Genomic DNA, 6,014 nt, shown 5'->3' on the forward strand with positions numbered 1-6,014 from the left:
GGCTTCAGAAGAGTAAACACAAATCACTGCAAATGGTCAATGTTTCTAGCTCATTGTAGAAAGAGGAAGAGGGTCATGTAGCTGGAACAGAGAAGAGTAGAGGGAAATGAAGTTCCTTGGTAACAGACCATCCACCTAGGCCTTTGGAGTAGAGGAGAAACATATTTACTGCAATCACTTTAGATGCTGTGTTGAGAGCAGATTGAATGGGAATGGGGTTTCAAGATAAGGGAGGTGATCAAAAAATACTGCTAGCATGCATATGGATAAAGGCAACAGAACAAGTGCTAAGTGATTGTGGACATCTTAGAGATGTGGCAGGGTTTGCTGACAGATTGATTATGGCATTAGAGTAAGAACAAAAGGTTGCTCCTTGTGTAAACCTTCATTACCCAAATGGAGTTCATAGAGCACATTGTCATCTGAGGAGAGGAAACCCATTGAAGTATTGCCACAGCTTGGATACAAATGCTAGTACTAAAGAGTTGGTAGTGCAGATAGAGAACATGAAAGGATGAAAGAGAAAAGACAGTGGGGTTTTCCATGAAGAATTTGAGAAAGGGAGGTAAAGGAGAAAGGGGTTGCCCTAGAATTCCCAAGGCTGACCTCCGAGGAGAGGAAATGAGATTGTTGGGATCTTGCTAATAAAGATAGTTCCTTAGACCTGGGCTTTCCAGAGAAGGACACGAAGTATGCTTTCTACATTTATGAGGGGACGAATCATAGGACTTTGTAGCTGGTGGGAATCCTGAAATCAAGTATGCTAATCTCATGAAAAAATATACATGTTGTCTTAAATTACCTTCCTGTCTAGTGGCAGAACTACACTAGTCACCTTGCTCATTATTGTGACCAGATGTCTGACAAAACGATGTAAAAGAGAAAAGGCTGATTTATGATTTTTAAAGGTTTAGACCATGGTCACCTGGCTTCCTGTTTCTGGGCCAGTTGGGGAGGGTCTTCATCATGACATGAGTTACTGGAAGCAGAGGACCAGGGAGGCAGCATGGACAAGTTATTTCCAAGAATCTGGGCCCTATGATTTCTAGATCCATCTACAATTTCGTGTAACTTTTATTCACTTCATGTAATTGTCATCTCCAGAGGCTTACTGCCTCCATCTGCTAACCTAGACCTAGTTCTGGAAGCTTCTAGCCTCAGTACAATCTAATTTAGGCTTAAAATACGTTCAGCACCTGAGACTTACTGCTGAAAGCTCATCCTTCTGAACTCTGGCTGGCTGATTCAACTCAGCTGTTCTGGCTCAGACTCCTCTCCGTGTTAACTGATTCAACCTGGCTTCTCTATTGGCCTCTGACTTTCTGCTTTGCTTGGCCTCAAACCAACTTCAGCAATATAATCTTCTGAATCCTCCTCATTCCAGACATCACTTTCAGACATGAATGCTTCTTCCTACAAACTAATTTTACCTTCATAGTTTAGAATGAAAAGTGTGCATTAAGGGCATGTCTATATTCCAGCAAAAGAGATGAAAGGTATGCGCTAAGGACTGAGCCACACCACAACTAGAAACAAGTATTTCAGTAAATAACATAGTCTCGGGGCTCACAGTGTGATCAAATATCCTGCAACATCCACAGGCTGGAGATGAAGTCTAAAGCCAGGTATGGTAAGCAAGGCTGTAATCAATCTCAGTGTTAGAGGAGTGTGACAGGAGGAACAAGATTTCAAAGTCTGTTGAGCATACATCCAGGTCAGCCTGCACTGGTGAGAGCTTGTCAACAATTCAACAAAACGAAAGCAGTGTCAGAGCTGGAGTTTTCTACTCCCGTCTCAGACCTTTTCCCTGCCGTAGCATATTAAAAATGAGTCCCCACTGTTTGTTACATATTTGCTTTAAAAGCCATCCACATTCCCTATAAAGCTCTTTTCCAGAGCCATTCAATTCTTTGAATTACAGCAGAGAGAAAGCCTTAATTAGGTGCTTTCTTGAAGATCTATCATTTGTCTTTTTGACCAAGGAGGGTGCAATCCAGAATCAGCAGTCTATAGGCAGCAGTAGCAGTTCATGGTAAATAGATGGGGCTTTGAGTCAAAAGGCTTTGAATTCACATCTGTTATAAAAATCCCCAGATTTCTGGGGTAGCAATGGAAGCATCCAGGATTATTAGCAGCTATAAGTCTCCAGACACTGCTGCTGATAATGCTATATTACACAGTAGAGGTATTGTGTATTCCATTGAAATTGCATTCTCAGTAGAAAAGATGGCAGGTAGGGAGCTATATCTTATTAGTGACCATTTTAATTGAACATTAAAAGTTTGTTTAGAGGAGACATTAAGGTGTGACCCTGGTCTGACTTCATGGCTCCCTAGTCTTTCTAATCTGAAAATGAAGCAATTTGACTTTGATTTTAATAGATTTGTAATGTTTTAGTTCAACACTTTGTGCCACATATGAAAAGGCAAAAACATATATTCTATAAGCTAATTGGTATAGGAATTGGTCTCTTTCTATTACAAAGTTTTTATTGTTTTATAAAGAATTTCTAAAGTTAACAGAATGTTAATGTTATAGAAAATCAAACTTTTATCCCTACTCTTTGCTTTCAGTAACTCAGATTCTTTTTTTTTCTTTTTGGTTTTTTTGAGACAGGGTATCTCTGTGTAGCCCTGGCTGTCCTGGAACTCTGTAGACCAGGCTGGCCTCAAACTCAGAAATCCGCCTGCCTCTGCCTCCCAAGTGCTGGGATTAAAGGCGTGTGCCACTACTACCTGGCTAGTAACTCAGATTCTTCATGCTGTTTTTCAACTTCTCTAACAAGGTTCCTATAAAAATTAAATGGATGAGGTGGAAAGATAGCCCAGTGGTTAAGAGCATTTGTTGCTCTACAGAGGACTTAGGTTCAGTTTCCAGTACCTGTATGGCAGATCACAACCCTCTGAAACAGGCATGTGTATGTGTGTGAGAAGTTCCTGCTATGATGATAATGAACCAAAATTCCAGAATTGTCATTATAAGTTGCCTTGGTCGTGATGTCTCTTCACAGTCATGGAAACCCTAAGGCACTAAGGTTCAGAGAGTAGTTTTGAGTGTCCCTAAAGGGTCTATGGTTGAATATTTGATCTAGATGGTTCAATTGAAGATGGTGAAGCTTTGGTTATCAGGGATGTGCCCTAGAAAAGAACTTTGAGGTCCTGCTCACTTTCATCTTTGTCTCCTCCTCTCCTTGTTTTTGATTCCTTCTGCTTCCTTCCTTCTTTTCCCTTCCATTACTCCATTCTAGTTAGATAAGAGCTAATAGACAGACACTGCATGAATTCCTTCCTGCCTTATGTGCTATCATCTGTCAGGATTGAACTGATGCCTTTGAACATCTAAAACTGTGAACCAAACAAGGTTTCTTTCTCTTATGAGTTAGTTGCCTCAGGCATTTCATCGTAAGAATTTAAGGCTGATTTGTATAAACTGTTACAGTCTGGATTTAGAATTCATCTAAAATTCTGAAAGTCAGACCAAGTCTACTCTTGCCGTTCCTGCCTTTTGACTTCAGCTGTCTGTTACAGGTCTTTCTGTCAGTTAGCTTTTCTGGGTGGAGAAACTTTTATCTTCTCACATTTAGCTGTGTCTCTAGCCACTTTCCACTTTAATTATTCCTTGAAAACAGTCTTTGCTTGGCATGTGGTAAGATGTCTTCTGAGAATTCAATAAAGTTTACTTAGATCTGCTATTGTAGGCTCTACTTGAAAACATTTGTATTGGTTCTATATCTCATGGGAACCAAGAGTTAGTCAGAAACTCCATAGCAAACCTATCTGACCAGATGATCCACTCTGCTTATTTAAAGGATCCTGATAAAGATGATCTCCAAGAGTGGTAAATGGACATGAGAATGAAATGGTCATCTGTCCCAACAAGCTCGTAGAGAAGTCACCTGTCTCTTAGTGCTGTTCTTTCCTCTCCGAGTAGGAGTCCTGAATTTACCCAGCATGGAGGCTTCCTGCCTCCTGCCCAAAAGTGCTCTACTTCTATTTAATATCTCCTGGGGAGTTTCTCTGTAATGTCTCCTTTCTATCTCACTGAATGCTTTCGTGAAGACTTTCTTGACCCTTATCTAGGACACACGCACACACACTCTAACTTAAGTGGAATCAAACACCTTTAATTAAAACTAGAAACATTGAAATTGCTAAAGGAAAATATAAGGCAGACACTAGGATATAGGTGCTAGGTAGAAATTTTTTAATAGGATTCTAATACTATAGTAAATAGCCCCAAGAATTGATAGATGTAATTGTACAGAAGTAAAGCTCTTGGGCACAGCAAAATATTAACAGAGTGAACAGACACCTGCAGAATGGGAGAAACACATTGCCTAATACACATCTGACAGAGATTAGTAGCTAGACAATATAAAGAACTGCAGTATGTAAGCAACAAGCTCACTCTCTGAAACAGAACTGGTAGTCAGCAAATGGACAAGACAATCTGAAAAGAAATACAATAGCCAATACATATTTTATTTGAAAAAGCTGTCCAATATCCTTAGAATCAGGGAAATAGAAATGAAAATTATTTTGAGATTCTGTTGCACCCAATCACTATGTCATTCAAGAAAGCAAATAACCAATGCTGGCAGCGATGTGGGTAAAGAGGAGACCTTAGTCACTTGTAGGCAGTCGCTTGGACCATAAAATCCAAGATGGCGCCTGTTCCCGATACACTGTAGCAATAGACGATTACACTGCGCATGCGCCCCTCCCGAGTGGGTGTATGCTGCGCATGCGCCTCTCCCGAGCAGGTGTATGCTAATGAGGGTCTGCTGGAGAACCAATCCAGGAGGACTTGGCAGCTCAGGCTCGGGTATATAAGGGGCTCTCTCCAGGCAGTCAGGGCCATTCCACGCCACTCCACAGAAGCAAGCAGACCTGCAGCACCTAGGAAGAAGAAGAAGGAGGAGGAGGAGGAGGAGGAGGAGGAGGAGGAAGAAGAAGAAGAAGAAGAAGAAGAAGAAGAAGAAGAAGAAGAAGAAGAAGAAGAAGAAGAGAAGAAGAAGCAGTAACACCAAGAAGAGCCATGACATCTAGAAGAGCTGTAACACTTAAGAACCTAGGAGAGCTGTGACACCTAGGTACCTAAGAGAGCTGTAACACAAAAGAAAATTTCCTGAGTAAACCATCGAGAGAAGAAGTCTCGGTATTTGGTCGTTATTGTACAGTCACTGTCTGAGGGTGCAACCTGGCATAGCCGCTATGGAAATCATTGGCTTCTTTAAAAATAGAGTTAAAATATGACCCAGCTATGCAACTCCTGGATGCATACTCAGAGAACTCCACATCCTGCTAGAGAGACACTTGCACATCAATGTTCACCATTGATCTCTTCACAGTAGCAAAGAAATTTAATCAACATAGATGCCCATTAACTGATAGATAATGGAAATCTGGGTTACATACTCAGTGGAATTTTATTTAGCCACAAAGAAAATTTAATTTTCAGGAAAATAGATAAAACTGGAAAGCATTATGTTAAGCAAGGTTGCCCAAGCTCTGAAAAATAAACATGTGTGTTCTGGCTTATAAGCAGATTCTGAATTTTAATTGTTAAATATATGTATTAATGAGTGTAGGTAAAGGTCTGGGAACCTGAAAGATGTCAATAAGACAAGAAAAAAATAGGTTTATAGAAGTGGGAGTGAAAATACTGGGAGCAAAAGCGTTCAGTGTGGAAGAAGAGGGTAGAGACAGAGAAGGAGGGGAGTGCTCATGAGGGAGAGTCAGCAGAAATAAGGTATGCAGGGAAATACCACAAGGAGAGTGACTATCTTGTTAGCTAACAAGGGGAGTGTGGAAAGAGGACAATGAACATATGGGACTGGGATAAACATGTGAGACTGGTAGGATGGTCTGGTGCCAAACTTTGGGACCCATATGGTAGAGGGAGCAAACTGACTCCCATTAGTAACACCACCCCTCCCCCTGCCACATACACACACAATCAATCACATACTCACAGACTCACAAATATCATTTTAAAAAAACATGTTATAGGTC

This window comes from Mastomys coucha, unplaced genomic scaffold, assembly GCF_008632895.1.
Source record: "Mastomys coucha isolate ucsf_1 unplaced genomic scaffold, UCSF_Mcou_1 pScaffold6, whole genome shotgun sequence".
Lineage (NCBI taxonomy): Eukaryota > Metazoa > Chordata > Mammalia > Rodentia > Muridae > Mastomys > Mastomys coucha.